The following is a 15,075-nucleotide window of genomic DNA, read 5'->3' as shown; positions in this document are numbered from 1 at the left end:
TCCAAGTTTTATGCCAGTTCCGGCGTTTAACGCTGGAATTTCTGAGGCCGGATTGCTAAGCCGGTTTGGGCCATCAAATCTTGGGCAAAGTATGGACTATCATATATTGCTGGAAAGCCCAGGATGTCTACTTTCCAATGCCGTTGAGAGCGCGCCAATTGGGCTTCTGTAGCTCCAGAAAATCTACTTCGAGTGCAGGGAGGTCAGAATCCAACAGCATCTACAGTCCTTTTTGGTCTCTGGATCAGATTTTTGCTCAGGACCCTCAATTTCAGCCAGAAAATACCTGAAATCACAGAAAAACACACAAACTCATAGTAAAGTCCAGAAAAGTGAATTTTAACTAAAAACTAATAAAAATATACTAAAAACTAACTAAAAGATACTAAAAACATACTAAAAACAATGCCAAAAAGCGTACAAATTATCCGCTCATCAACTTGCAACGTAACCATTTAAATAAATTTTTAATTTACCAGCTTCTGCACTCCATCAGCTCTGCTCAGAATTCTCTGTCTGTTGCTGAGAAGATGATGGAAAAGGCTTGCTATTGCTAAACATGTTTCTTCCACCATTATTAAAGCCTTGTTGGGGCTTTTGTTGATACTTCCAGGATAAATTTGGATGATTTCTCCATGAAGGGTTATAAGTGTTGCCAAAGGCTTCACCCATGTAATTTACCTCTGCCATTGCAGGGTTCTCAGGATCATAAGCTTCTTCTTCAGAAGATGCTTCTTTAGTACTGTTGGATGCATTTTGCCATCCATTCAGACTCTGAGAAATCATGTTGACTTGCTGAGTCAACATTTTATTCTGAGCCAATATGGCATTTAGAGCATCAATTTCAAGAATTCCCCTTTTCTGAGGTGTCCCATTACTCACAGGATTCCTCTCAGAGGTGTACATGAATTGGTTATTTGCAACCATGTCAATGAGTTCTTGAGCTTCTGCAGGCGTTTTCTTTAGGTGAATGGATCCACCTGCAGAATGGTCCAGTGACATCTTAGAAAGCTTAGATAGACCATCATAGAATATATCTGAAATGGTCCAATTTGAAAGCATGCCAGAAGGACACTTTTTGGTCAACTGCTTGTATTTTTCCCAAGCTTCATAGAGGGATTCACCATCTTTTTGCTTGAAGGTCTGAACATCCACTCTAAGCTTGCTCAGCTTTTGAGGAGGAAAGAACTTAGCCAAGAAGGCTATGACCAGCTTATCCCAAGAGTCCAGGCTATCTTTAAGTTGTGAGTCCAACCATGTTCTAGCTCTGTCTCTTACAGCAAAAGGGAAAAGCATGAGCCTGTAGACTTCAGGATCTACTCTATTAGTCTTAATAGTATCACAGATCTGCAAGAATTCAGTTAAAAACTGATAGGGATATTCTGATAGAAGTCCATGAAACTTGCAGTTCTGTTGCATTAGAGCAACTAGTTGAGGCTTCAACTCAAAATTGTTTGCTCCAATGGCAGGGATTGAGATGCTTCTTGGTGCACGAAAATTACACTCACACTATGTAATTCCGCACAACTAACCAGCAAGTGCACTGGGTCGTCCAAGTAATACCTTACGTGAGTAAGGGTCGATCCCACGGAGATTGTTGGCTTGAAGCAAGCTATGGTTATCTTATTATTCTTAGGATACCGATAGGGTTTTTTTAGTTTCAGTTGTAAAAAGTAAAAGAGCATAAAATTAGTAATTGTTACGTAGTAATGGAGAATATGTTGGAGTTCTGGAGATGCTTTATCTTCTGAATCTTCTGCTTTCCTACTATCATCTTCTTCACGCACGCAAGGTTCCTCCTATGGCAAGTTGTGTGTTGGTGGATCACCGTTGTCAATGGCCACCATCCGTCCTCTCAGTGAAAATGGTCCAAATGCGCTATCACCGCACGGCTAATCATCTGTCGGTTCTCGATCATGTCGGAATAGGATCTATTGATCCTTTTATGTCTGTCACTACGCCCAACACTCGCGAGTTTGAAGCTCGTCACAGTCATCCAATCCCTGAATCCTACCTGGAATACCACAGACAAGGTTTAGACTTTCCAGATTCTCAAGGATGCTGCCAATGAATTCTAGCTTGTACCACGAAGATTCTGATTAAGAAATCGAAGAGATATTCATTCAATCGAAGGTAGAACAGAGGTGGTTGTCAGGCATGCGTTCATAGATTGAGAATGATGATGAGTGTCACGGATCATCACCTTCATGATGGTTAAGTACGAATGAACATCTTAAAGAGAAACAAGCGTGTTTGAATAGAAAATAGAAATAAATGCATTAATTCATCGAGACGCTGCAGAGCTCCTCACCCCCATCAATGGAGTTTAGAGACTCATGCCATCAAAAAGTACAAAGTTCAGATCTAAAATGTCATGAGATCCAAAATAAGTCTTTAAAAGTTGTTTAAATACTAAACTAGTAAACTAGGTTTACAGAAAATTAGTAAACTAAGATGGATAGTGCAGAAATCCACTTCTGGGGCCCACTTGGTATGTGCTGGGGCTGAGAATTAAGCTTCTCATGTGCTTGGGCTGTTTCTGGAGTTAAATGTCAGGTTGTAACCTGTTTCTGGCGTTTAACTCCAACTTGCAACCTGTTTCTGGCGTTCAACTCCAGAATGCAACATGGAACTGGCGTTAAACGCCAGTTTAGGTCGTTTATCTTCGAGCAAAGTATGGACTATTATATATTTCTGGAAAGTCCTGGATGTCTACTTTCCAACCCAATTGAGAGCGTGCCAATTGGACTTCTGTAGCTCCAAAAAACCCATTCCGAGGGCATAGAGTTCAGAATCCAACAACATCAGCAGTCCTTTTTCAGCCTGAATCAGATTTTTGCTCAGTTCCCTCAATTTCAGCCAGAAAATACCTGAAATTATAGAAAAACACACAAACTCATAGTAAAGTCTAGAAATATGAATTTTGCCTAAAAACTACTAAAAATATACTAAAAACTAACTAAAACATACTAAAAACTATATGAAATTACCCCCAAAAAGCGTATAAAATATCCACTCATCACAACACCAAACTTAAACTGTTGCTTGTCTTCAAGCAACTAGATAAATAAAATAGGATAAAAAGAAATCAAGAAGCAATAATATCTCAGAGTTTTAAGTGAAGCTCAGATTCTAATTAGATGAGCGGGACAAGTAGCTTTTTGCTTCCGAACAGTTTTGGCATCTCACTTTATCCTTTGAAATTCAGAATGATTGGCATCTATAGGAACTCAGAATTCAGATAGTATTATTGATTCTCCTAGTTTATTATGTTGATTCTTGAACACAACTACTTTATGAGTCTTGGTCGTGGCCCTAAGCACTTTGTTTTCCAGTATTACCACCGGATACATAAATGCCATAGACACATAACTGGGTTAACTTTTTCATTTTGTGACTCAGCTTTGCTAACATCCCCAATTAGAGGTGTCCAGACTTCTTAAGCACACACTTTTGCTTTGGATCATGACTTTAACCACTCAGTCTCAAGCTTTTCGCTTGGTCCTGCATGCCACAAGCACATGGTTAGGGATAGCTTGATCTAGCCGCTTAGGTCTGGATTTACTTCCTTGGGCCCTCCTATCCATTGATGCTCAAAGCCTTGGATCCTTTTCACCCTTGTCTTTTAGTTTAAAGGGCTATTGGCTTTTTCTACCTCTTTTGCTTCTCTCTTTTTTTTTTCACTGCTTTTTCTTGCTTCAAGAATCAATTTCATAATTTTTCAGATCAGCAATAATATTTCTCTTGTTCATCATTCTTTCAGGAGCCAATAATTTTAACATTCATAAAATTCAATATAAAAAATATGCACTGTTCAAGCATTCATTCAGAAGACAAAAAGTATTGCCACCACATATAAATAATTAGAATTTTTCTTATTAAGAACTCAAAAAAATATTTCCTCTTTATTCTAAAAATCTACTATTTTATTCATGTTTGATGATGATGAGAAAAATAAATTATAGCTTAATTGGAGATAAAATCAAAATAGAGATACTAATTACTACTACTTCATATATGACTTCTAAGGTAAATTCCTAATAAGAACAATTATCACAGAGTTAAAGCTAAGATTAGGACTCAACAACCTTTATTTTGGGAGGTGGATGCTCCCTTAGTCTGTGGAGTGTGTGGTCCTTCAAGAGACAGCTTCTGACGCTTCAGTTCCCTCAGTTCATGCCTCTGCTCCTCTTGTTCCCCAAGCAGTTTGCAAAGCATGCTATTTTGATTTTTCTGTTCTTCTTTTAGTTGGTCCATAGCTTCTTGCAACTTGGTGACAGATGCTTCAAGACGCTCCCAGTATTCAATTTGAGGAATTTCCGGGAAGAACTCCTGTGCTCTCCTGTTGATGGGGTCGTCCTGCACTTGTTGTCCTTCCATTGACTTTTTGGTGATTGGTCGGTCAATTGAGATATACTCAGTCACTCCCATCTTCACCCTAGCATCTTTACATAGCATAGAGATTAAGCTTGGATAAGCCAATTTGGCATCTTTGGAGTTCTTGTTTGCAATTTTGTAAAGTTCACAATAAATCAGCTGATGAACTTCCACTTCTTTTCCCAACATAATGCAATGGATCATTACTGCTCTTTTGATGGTGACTTCAGAGCGGTTGCTAGTGGGCAGTATAGAATACCCAATGAAGTCCAGCCAGCCTCTGGTGACTGGTTTGAGATCTTCTCTCTTGAGTTGATTTGGGACACCCTTGGTGCTGGTTATCCACTTGGTTCTAGGGAGGCATATGTCCTCTATAATTTCGTCCAAGCCTTTATTTGTTCTCATCATTCTCCTATTAAAGGAGTCTGGGTCATCTTTTAGCTGAGGTAGCTTAAAGATTTCCCTAATTTTGTCAGGGTGAAGGTGAACAATCTTCCCTCTGACCAAGGTCCAATAATCATAGAAGGCAGCTCCAGCTATTCTCTGCCTTTCTGTTTGCCACAAATTAGAGTAGAATTCCTGAACCATGTTCCTTCCAACCTTTGTTTCAGAATTAGTTAGGATTCCCAGCTCCTGTTTCGAATTCGCTCTTGGATCTCCAGATATTCATCTTCTTTCAGATCAAATTTAACTTCCGGGATCACTGACCTTAGACCCATTATTTTGTAGTAATGGTTTGAATGTTCTTTGGTTAAGAACTTCCCTTGATTCCAAAGTGGTTTTGGAATATTCTCTTTCTTGCTTCTTGGAGTGGTTTGTTTTCCCTTAGGAGCCATGATCTTAGTGGGTATTGGTTTAGTATTCACGGATAAACACACCAAACTTAGAGGTTTGCTTGCCCTCAAGCAAAAGAAAGGAAAGGAGAGGGATAGAAGGAGAGCCAATATTTCAAACTGTGGAGGAGAGGAGGGAGACCGAACTAGGATTTAAAGGGAAGGGGTGGTTTTTTCGAAAATTTTAAAGGATATATGATAGAAGATATGATTTGTAAAAGATAAGTATGATAGGAAAAAGATACAATTTAAAATTGAAAAGATATGAAAGATATTTAAAAAAAAGATAAATCTGAATTTTGAAAGAGGATATGATGAATTTAAAAGAAAAGATTTGAGAAGAATTTAAAAAGATAATTGAGTTTTGAAAAAGATTTGAAAAGAAGTTGGAGAGGATTTGAAAAGGATTTGTGTTTATGAATTAAGATACATTTGATATCTTTGAAAAAGGATTTAAAAAATTAGGATTAAAAATTTCTGGAATTGAAGTTTGGAATATGAGAGTTTGTAACATGTTTATGCAAGAAATCATGAATTGAAACATCAAAAATGGAAAAAGTTTGAATTGAAAACGAATTTACCTCCTCCCCATAATCCTGGCGTTAAATGCCCAAACGCTGCATGTTTTGGGCGTTTAACGCCCATTTGTAGCTTTTCCTAGGCGTTTAACACCCAGCTGTTGCTTTTGACTGGCGTTAAATGCCAGGAACTCCTTTGTCACTGGGCGTTTTTCTGAACGCCCAGGACACTGTAAATCTGGCGTTAAACGCCCAGAAGATGCTTCTTTCTAGCGTTTAACACCCAGATGGCTATCTCTACTGGCGTTAAATGCCCAGTAGATGCTTCTTTTGGGCGTTTAACGCCCAAAACAGCTCTTACTGGCTTTTTCGCACCAGTGAGCTTCTTTTTGCTATTTTATCCTCTGAATCCTTCTGTAACTCTGTGAACACATGCAATTGCTATTTTACCTTGAAGATAATTAACATGAACCTGTAAAATTCAATTAATTAACAAATAAGCTTTATTAATGGCTGGGTTGCCTCCCAACAAGCGCTTCTTTATTGTCTTTAGCTGGACTATTACTGAGCTTTAATCAAGTCTCAGTTTTGAGCATTCTTGCTCAAAATTGCTTTCAAGATAATGTTTGACTCTCTGTCCATTAACAATGAACTTTTTGTCAGAGTCATTATCTTGAAGCTCTACGTATCCATATGGTGACACACTTGTAATCACATATGGACCTCTCCACCGGGATTTCAATTTCCCGGGGAATAATCTGAGCCTAGAATTAAACAGCAGAACTTTCTACCCTGGCTCAAAGACTCTAAAGGACAGCTTCTTATCATACCATCTTTTTGCTTTCTCTTTGTAAATTTTTGTATTTTCGAAAGTATTGAGTCTGAATTCCTCTAGCTCATTTAACTGGAGTAATCGTTTTTCTCCAGCTAACTTAGCATCAAGGTTTAGGAATCTGGTTGCCCAGTAGGCCTTATATTCCAGTTCCACTGGCAAGTGACAGGCTTTTTCATACACAAGATGGTATGGAAAGGTCCCTATAGGAGTCTTGAATGCTGTTCTGTATGCCCACAGAGCATCATCCAAGCTTCTTGCCCAATCCTTTCTACGGTTAATCACAGTCCGTTCCAGGATTCTTTTAAGCTTTCTATTAGAGACTTCAGCTTGCCCATTTGTCTGTGGATGATATGGAGTTGCCATCCTGTGGCTAACTCCATATCGGACCATAGCAGAGTAAAGCTGTTTATTACAAAAATGAGTGCCCCCATCACTAATTAGTACTCTAGGGACATCAAATCTGCTGAAGATGTGTTTCTGGAGGAATTTCAGCACTGTCTTAGTATCATTAGTGGGTGTTGCAATAGCTTTCACCCACTTGGATACATAATCCATTGCCACCAGAATATAAGTGTTTGAGTATGATGGTGGGAAAGGCCCCATGAAGTCAATACCCCATACATCAAACAAATCAATCTCCAAGATCCCTTGTTGAGGCATGGCATAACTGTGAGGCAGATTGCCAGATCTTTGGCAACTGTCACAATTAAGTACAAACACTTGGGAGTCTTTATAGTGAGTAGGCCAGTAGAAGCCACTTTGGAGGACTCTTGTGGCTGTTCGTTCACTTCCAAAATGTCCTCCATATTGCGATCCATGGCAATGCCATAGGATCTTCTGTGCTTCTTCTTTAGGCACACATCTATGGATTACGCCGTCTGCATATCTCTTGAAGAGATATGGTTCATCCCAAAGATAGTACTTTGCATCTGTGATCAATTTCTTTGATTGCTGCCTACTATACTCTTTGGGTATGAATCTCACAGCCTTGTAGTTTGCAATGTCTGCAAACCATGGTACTTCCTGGATGGCAAAGAGTTGCTCATCTGGAAAGTTTTTAGAGATCTCAATAAGAGGGAGGAACGCCCATTCTACTGGTTCTATTCGGACAGGTGATCTGCTACTTGGTTCTCTATCCATTTTCTGTCTCTTATTTCTATATCAAACTCTTGCAGAAGCAACACCCATCTGATGAGTCTGGGTTTTGAATCCTGCTTTGTGAGTAGATATTTAAGAGCAGCGTAGTCAATATACACAATCACTTTTGATCCTACTAAATAAGATCTGAACTTGTCAATGGCATAAACCACTGCAAGTAACTCTTTTTCTGTGGTTGTATAGTTCTTCTGTGCGTCATTTAAAACACGACTGGCATAGTAAATGACGTGCAGAAGTTTGTCATGCCTTTGTCCCAACACTGCACCAATAGCATGGTCACTGGCATCACACATTAGTTCAAATGGTAATGTCCAGTCTGGTGCAGAGATGACTGGTGCTGTGACCAGCTTAGCTTTCAGAGTCTCAAATGCCTACAGACACTTCTTATCAAAGATAAATGGCATGTCAACAACTAGCAGATTACTCAGAGGTTTGGCAATTTTTGAAAAATCTTTTATAAACCTCCTATAGAATCCTGCATGCCCCCAGAAAGCTTCTGATTGCCTTAACATTGGCAGGTGGTGGTAATTTTTCAATTACCTCTACCTTAGCTTGATCCACCTCTATTCCCTTCTTCAAAATTTTGTGCCCAAGGACAATTCCTTCAGTCACCATAAAGTGACATTTCTCCCAGTTTAAAACTAGGTTAGTCTCTTAGCACCTCTTTAGAATAAGTGCTAGATGGTTAAGGCAGGAGCTAAATGAGTCTCCAAATACTGAAAAGTCATCCATGAAGACTTCCAAAAATTTTTCCACCATATCAGAGAAAATAGAGAGCATGCACCTTTGAAATGTTGCAGGTGCATTGCACAGACCAAATGCCATCCTTCTGTATGCAAATACTCCGGATGGACATGTGAATGCTGTTTTCTCTTGATCCTGGGGATCTACTGCAATTTGATTATAACCTGAATATCCATCCAGGAAGCAATAGTATTCATAACCTGCTAGTCTCTCTAGCATCTGGTCTATGAATGGTAAAGGAAAATGACCCTTTCTGGTAGCTGTATTGAGCCTTCTGTAATCAATACACATACGCCACCCTGTAACTGTTCTTGTAGGAACCAGTTCATTTTTTTCATTATGAACCACTGTCATGCCACCCATCTTAGGGACGACTTGGACATGGCTTACCCAGGGGCTATCAGAAATAGGATAAATAATCCCAGCCTCTAGTAATTTAGTGACCTCCTTATACACTACCTCCTTCATGGCTGGATTCATCCGCCTCTGTAGTTGAACCTTTGGCTTAGCGTCATCCTCCAATAGGATCTTATGCATGCATCTGGCTGGGCTAATGCCCTTAAGATCACTGATGGACCACCCAAGAACTGTCTTATGTGTCCTTAGCACTTGAATTAGTGCTTCCTCTTCCTGTGGCTCTAAGGTAGAGCTTATGATTACAGGAAAGGTATCATCTTCTCCCAGAAATGCATATTTCAGGGATGGTGGTAATGACTTGAGCTCGGGTTTGGGAGGTTTCTCCTCTTTCTGTTGGATTTTCAGAGGTTTTATTATTCTCTCTGGTTCTTCCAAATCAGGCTGAGCATCTTAAAAGATGTTCTCTAGCTCTGATTCGAGACTCTCAGTCATATTGACCTCTTTTACTAGAGAGTCAATAATATCAATGCTTATGCAGTCGTTTGGGGTGTCTGGATGCTGCATAGCTTTGACAACATTCAGCTTAAACTCGTCCTCATTGACTATCAGGGTTACTTCCCCTTTTTGGACGTCAATAAGGGTTCGTCCAGTTGCTAGGAAAGGTCTTCCTAGAATGAGAGTTGCACTCTTGTGCTCCTCCATTTCCAGCACCACAAAGTCAGTGGGAAAGGCAAATGGCCCAACCTTGACAATCATGTCTTCAATCACGCCTGATGGGTATTTAATGGAGCCATCAGCAAGTTGGAGACATATCCAAGTTGGTTTGACTTCTTCAGTCAAACCAAGCTTTCTGATAGTAGATGCAGGTATTAGGTTGATACTTGCCCCAAGATCACCTAAGGCTTGCTTGGTACAAGTACCCTCTAATGTGCATGGTATCATGAAGCTTCTGGGATCTTTAAGCTTCTCAGGTAAGCTTTTCAGAATGACTGCACTGCATTCTTCAGTGAGGTAAACGTTTTCAGTTTCTCTCCAATCCTTCTTATGACTTAAGATCTCTTTCATGAACTTAGCATAAAAGGGTATTTGCTCAAGTGCCTCTGCAAACGGAATCTTTATTTCAAGAGTTCTGAGATATTCTGCAAAGCGGGCAAATTGCTTATCCTGTTCCGCTTGGCAGAGTTTCTGAGGATAAGGCATTTTTGCTTTGTATTCCTCAACCTTAGTTGCTGTAGGTTTATTTCCTACAGATATGGTTGGAGAAGCCTTTTTAGAGGGGTTGCTATCAGTACTTGTATGTGTCTGATCCCCCACTGGCATTTGAATGCCAGGGGTAGAAGCTGGAGTGGCGTTAGACGCCAACTTCTCACCTGTTTCTGGCGTCTGAATGCCAGAACTGAGCTTCTTTTGGGCGTTCAACGCCAATTCCTTACTTGTTTCTGGCGTTTGAATGCCAGAACTGAGCATGGGTTGGGCGTTCAACGCCAGTTCTCCACCCTTTTCTGGCATTTGAGCGCCAGAATTATTCCTCTCTGGGCTCTTACTGTCCTCAGAGGGATTTTGGGTAGCAGTTTGTTCATTTCTTGGCTTCCTGCTGCCTTGAAGTGAGGTATTTAATGTTTTCCCACTTCTTAATTGAACTACTTGGCACTCTTCTGTTATTTGTTTGATAACTGCTGTTTGGTTTACTTCAACTGCACTTCCATATTCATATTAGCTATTCTTGTTTCTTGCAATATCTCCTTGAATTCGGCTAGCTGTTTTGTCAAAAAATCTAATTGCTGATTGAATTCAGTAACTTGTTCTGCAGGACTGAGTTCAGCAGTTACAGTTTTAGCCTCTTCTTTCATGGAAGATTCACTGCTTAGTTAAAGATGCTGATTTCTGGCAACTGTATCAATGAGCTCTTGAGCTTCCTCAATTGTCTTTCTCATGTGTATAGATCTACCAGCTGAGTGGTCTAGAGAAATCTGAGCTTTCTCTGTAAGCCCATAATAGAAGATGTCTAACTGCACCCACTCTGAAAATATTTCAGAGGGGCATTTTCTTAGCATCTCTCTGTATCTCTCCCAAGCATTATAAAGGGATTCATTATCTCCTTGTTTAAAGCCTTGGATGCTCAGCCTTAGCTGTGTCATCCTTTTTGGGGGGAAATATTAATTCAGGAATTTTTCTGACAGCTGTTTCCATGTCCTTATACTAGCCTTAGGTTGGTTATTTAACCACCTCTTAGCTTAGTCTTTTACAGCAAATGGAAACAGTAATAATCTATAGACATCCTGATCTACTTTCTTATCATGTACTATGTCAGGAATTTGTAAAAACTGTGCCAGAAACTCTGTAGGTTCTTCCTATAGAAGACAGGAATATTGGCAACTTTGCTGCACCATGATAATGACCTGAGGATTCAACTCAAAACTACTGACTCCGATGGAGGGTATACAGATACTACTCCCATATGAAGTCGTAGTGGGGTTAGCATATGACCCCAGTGTCTTTCTGGACTGTTCATTTCCACTTAGATCCATGATGGAGAAAGGGAAATGATGTAAATTTATTTTATTTATTTTATTATATAAGAAAAATAATTTTCGAAATAATAAAATAAAATAAAAACTAAAATAAAAAGAATAAAAATAAAAATTTTGAAAATATTTTGTGAAGATTTTCGAAAAAGTGAAGAGAGAGAAAGTGGTTAGGAAATTTTTTTGAAAAAGATATGATTTTAAAATTTTAAAATTGAAATCTGAATTTTTATGAAAAAATTTCGAAATATTTGCTTAAAAATAGTTAGAAAAGATATTTTTTTATTTTTGAATTTTATTATGAAAGAGAAAAACACACAAAAGACACAAGACTTAAAATTTTTAAATCCAATGCTCATTGTTTTCGAAAATTTTGGAGGAAAAACACCAAGGCACACTGATGAGCGGATAATTTATACGCTTTTTGGCATTGTTTTTATATAGTTTTTAGTAAGTTTAAGCTACTTTTAGGGATGTTTTCAATAGTTTTTATGTTAAATTCACATTTCTGGACTTTACTATGAGTTTGTGTGTTTTTCTGTGATTTCAGGTAAATTCTGACTGAAATTGAGGGATTTGAGCAAAACTCTGAAAAAGGCTGACAAAAGGACTGCTGATGCTGTTGGATTCTGACCTCCCTGCACTCGAAATGGATTTTCTGGAGCTACAGACCTCCAATTGGCACGCTCTCAACGGCGTTGGAAAGTAGACATCCAGGGCTTTCCAGCAATATATAATAGTCCATACTTTATCGAAGAATGACGACGCAAACTGGCGTTGAACGCCAAGTACACGCTCCTTTCTGGAGTTAAACGCCAGAAAAACGTCATAATCCGGAGTGAACGCCCAAAGCACATCACAACTCGAAATTCAACTCCAAGAGAAGCCTCAGCTCGTGGATAGATCAAGCTCAGCCCAAGCATACACCAAGTGGGCCCCAGAAGTGGATTTATGCATCAATTACTTACTCATGTAAACCCTAGGAGCTAGTTTATTATAAATAGGATGATTTACTAATGTATCAATCATCTTTGGTCTCAGTTTTGTTTTATTCTTCATCTAAGGAGATCAGTGATCACGTTTAGGGGGCTGGCCATTCGGCCATGCCTGAACCTCTTGCTTATGTATTTTCAACGGTGGAGTTTTGCACACCATAGATTAAGGGTGTGGAGCTCTGCTGTACCTCAAAGATTAATGAAGTTCTATTTTCTTTTATTCAATTCTCTATCTTATTCTTATTCCAAGATATTCATTCGTACTCAAGAACATGATGAATGTGATGAGCTAATAACTCTCATCATTCTCACTTATGAACGCGCGTGATTGACAACCACTTCCGTTCTGCGTGTAACAAGGCTTGAATGTATCTCTTAGGTTCCCCAACAGAATCTTCGTGGTATAAGCTAGATAGATGGCGGCATTCATCTAGATCCGGAAAGTCCAACCTTGTCTGTGGTGTTCCGAGTAGGATCCTGGGAATCCGGAAAGTCTCACCTTGTCTGTGGTATTCCGAGTAGGATTCCGTTCATGAATGACTGTGACGTGCTTCAAACTTAACCTGCTGGGCGTTAGTGACAAACGCAAAAGAGGGATTCTATTCCAGTAGGAGCGGGAACCAACCGGTGATTGGCCGTACTGTGACAGAGTGCGTGCATTAGCTTTCACTGCGAGGATGGGATGTAGCTATCAACCATGGGTGATGCCTCCAGACTGGTTAGCTGTGCGAGTGACAGCCGTGAGGTTATTTCCCCGAGAGGAATGAAAGTAGCACAGCTGATAGTGAACCCCTATACAAAGCTTGCCATGGAGAGGAGTAAGAAGGATTGGGTAGAAGGAATAGGAGAGCAGGCGTCCTAGAGCTCTACAGCACCTCCATTCCGCTTATCTGAAATTCCTACCAATGAATCTGCATAAGTTCTATCCCTTTTATCCTTTTTATTATTATTCCAATAATCACAATTCCCCTTTAATCTCTCTAACTGAGATTTACAAGATGACCATAGCTTGCTTCATACCAACAATCTCTGTGGATTCGACCCTTACTCACGTAAGGTTATTACTTGGACGACCCAGTACACTTGCTGGTTAGTTGAACAGAGTTGTGAATTCCACCAGAGCCATAATTAGAACATTGATCACAAATGATACAAGAATTTGAATCACAATTTCGTCCACCAAGTTTTTGGCGCCGTTGCCGGGGAACAATCAATTTCGAACAACAATTTCACAATTGTTTCCAGACCACAATGGTGCCAAGTTTTAATCCGGCAACAACACCAAGTTTTTGGCGCCGTTGCCGGGGATTGTTCGAGTATGGACAACTGACGGTTCATCTTGTTGCTCAGATTAGGTAATTTTCTTTTCAAAAATCTTTTTCAAAAATTTTTCTTTTATTTTTCGTTTTTCAAAACTTTATTTTCGAAAATAATAATAAAATCCAAAAAAATTAGAAAATCATAAAAATAAAAAATATTTTGTGTTTCTTGTTGAGTCTTGAGTCAATTTTTAAGTTTGGTATCAATTGCATGCTTTTAAAATTTTTCTTGCATTTTTTTCGAAAATCCATGCATTCATAGTGTTCTTCATGATCTTCAAGTTGTTCTTGATAAGTCCTCTTGTTTGATCTTGATGATTCTTGTTTTGTATTGTTGTTGTTTTTCATGTGCATTTTGCATTCATATTTCCATGCATTAAAGATTTCTAAGTTTGGTGTCTTGCATACTTTCTTTGCATCAAAAATTTTTCAAAATCATGTTCTTGATGTTCATCATGATCTTCAAAGTGTTCTTGGTGTTCATCTTGACATTCATAGCATTCTTGCATGCATCTTGTGTCTTGATCCAAAATTTTTCATGTTTTGGGTCATTTTGTGTTTTTCTTTAAAAATTCAAAAATCAAAAATATCTTTTCCTTATTTCCCTCCAAAATTTCGAAATTTGGGTTGACTTGGTCAAAAATTTTCAAATTAGTTGTTTCTTACAAGTCAAGTCAAAATTTCAATTTTAAAAATCTTATCTTTTCAAAATCTTTTTTCAAAAATCATATCTTTTTCAAATTTTTTTTTTATTTTTTCGAAAATTTCAAAAATCTTTTTCAAATATTTTCAAAATCTTTTCTTATCTTTACAACATATTTTCGAAAATTAGCTAATAATTAATGTGATTGGTTCAAAAATTTGAAGTTTATTACTTTTGTTAAGAAAGGTTCAATCTTTAAGTTCTAGAATCTTATCTTGTAGTTTCTTGTTAGTTAAGTAATTTTTTAAAATTAAATCTTTTCAAATATCTTTTAAATCTTTTTATCTTTTATGTTATCTTTTTCAAAAATTTTATCTTTTTTCAAAATTTGATTTTAAAATATCTTATCCAACTTACTATCTTCTTATCTTTTGATTTCAAATCTTTTTCAATCAACTAACTAACTTTTTGTTTGTTTCTTATCTTTTTCAAAACCACTTAACTACTTTTCCCTCTTCTATTTTCGAAAATCTCTCTCTTTTTCAAAAATTCTTTTTAATTAATTAATTGTTTCATATTTAAACTTTAAATTATAATTTTCGAAAACTACTAACTTCTTTTTTTAATTTATTTTCGAAATTCTTCTTCTCTCCTCCTCTTCTATTTAATTAATTAATTACTAACACTTCTCTTCACCTCTCTTCTTCTAAAAACCGAACCTCCTTCCTCATTCTTCTACCTCTTTCTTTTTCTACTAACATAAAGGAATCT

General features: G+C 38.1%; 1 non-coding gene across 1 annotated transcript; it reads left to right on the top strand.

Moving 5' to 3' along the window:
• Window positions 1-1,060: 1,060 nt before the first annotated feature.
• On the top strand, window positions 1,061-1,164 carry LOC130983485 (small nucleolar RNA R71). Its single transcript, XR_009087471.1, has one exon. It is a non-coding gene; the product is annotated as a small nucleolar RNA R71 (small nucleolar RNA).
• Window positions 1,165-15,075: the final 13,911 nt, after the last annotated feature.

Source organism: Arachis stenosperma, chromosome 5 (assembly GCF_014773155.1).
Source record: "Arachis stenosperma cultivar V10309 chromosome 5, arast.V10309.gnm1.PFL2, whole genome shotgun sequence".
Lineage (NCBI taxonomy): Eukaryota > Viridiplantae > Streptophyta > Magnoliopsida > Fabales > Fabaceae > Arachis > Arachis stenosperma.
Note: the sequence above shows the minus strand (reverse complement) of the source record. Positions and strands in the feature narration are given on the sequence as shown.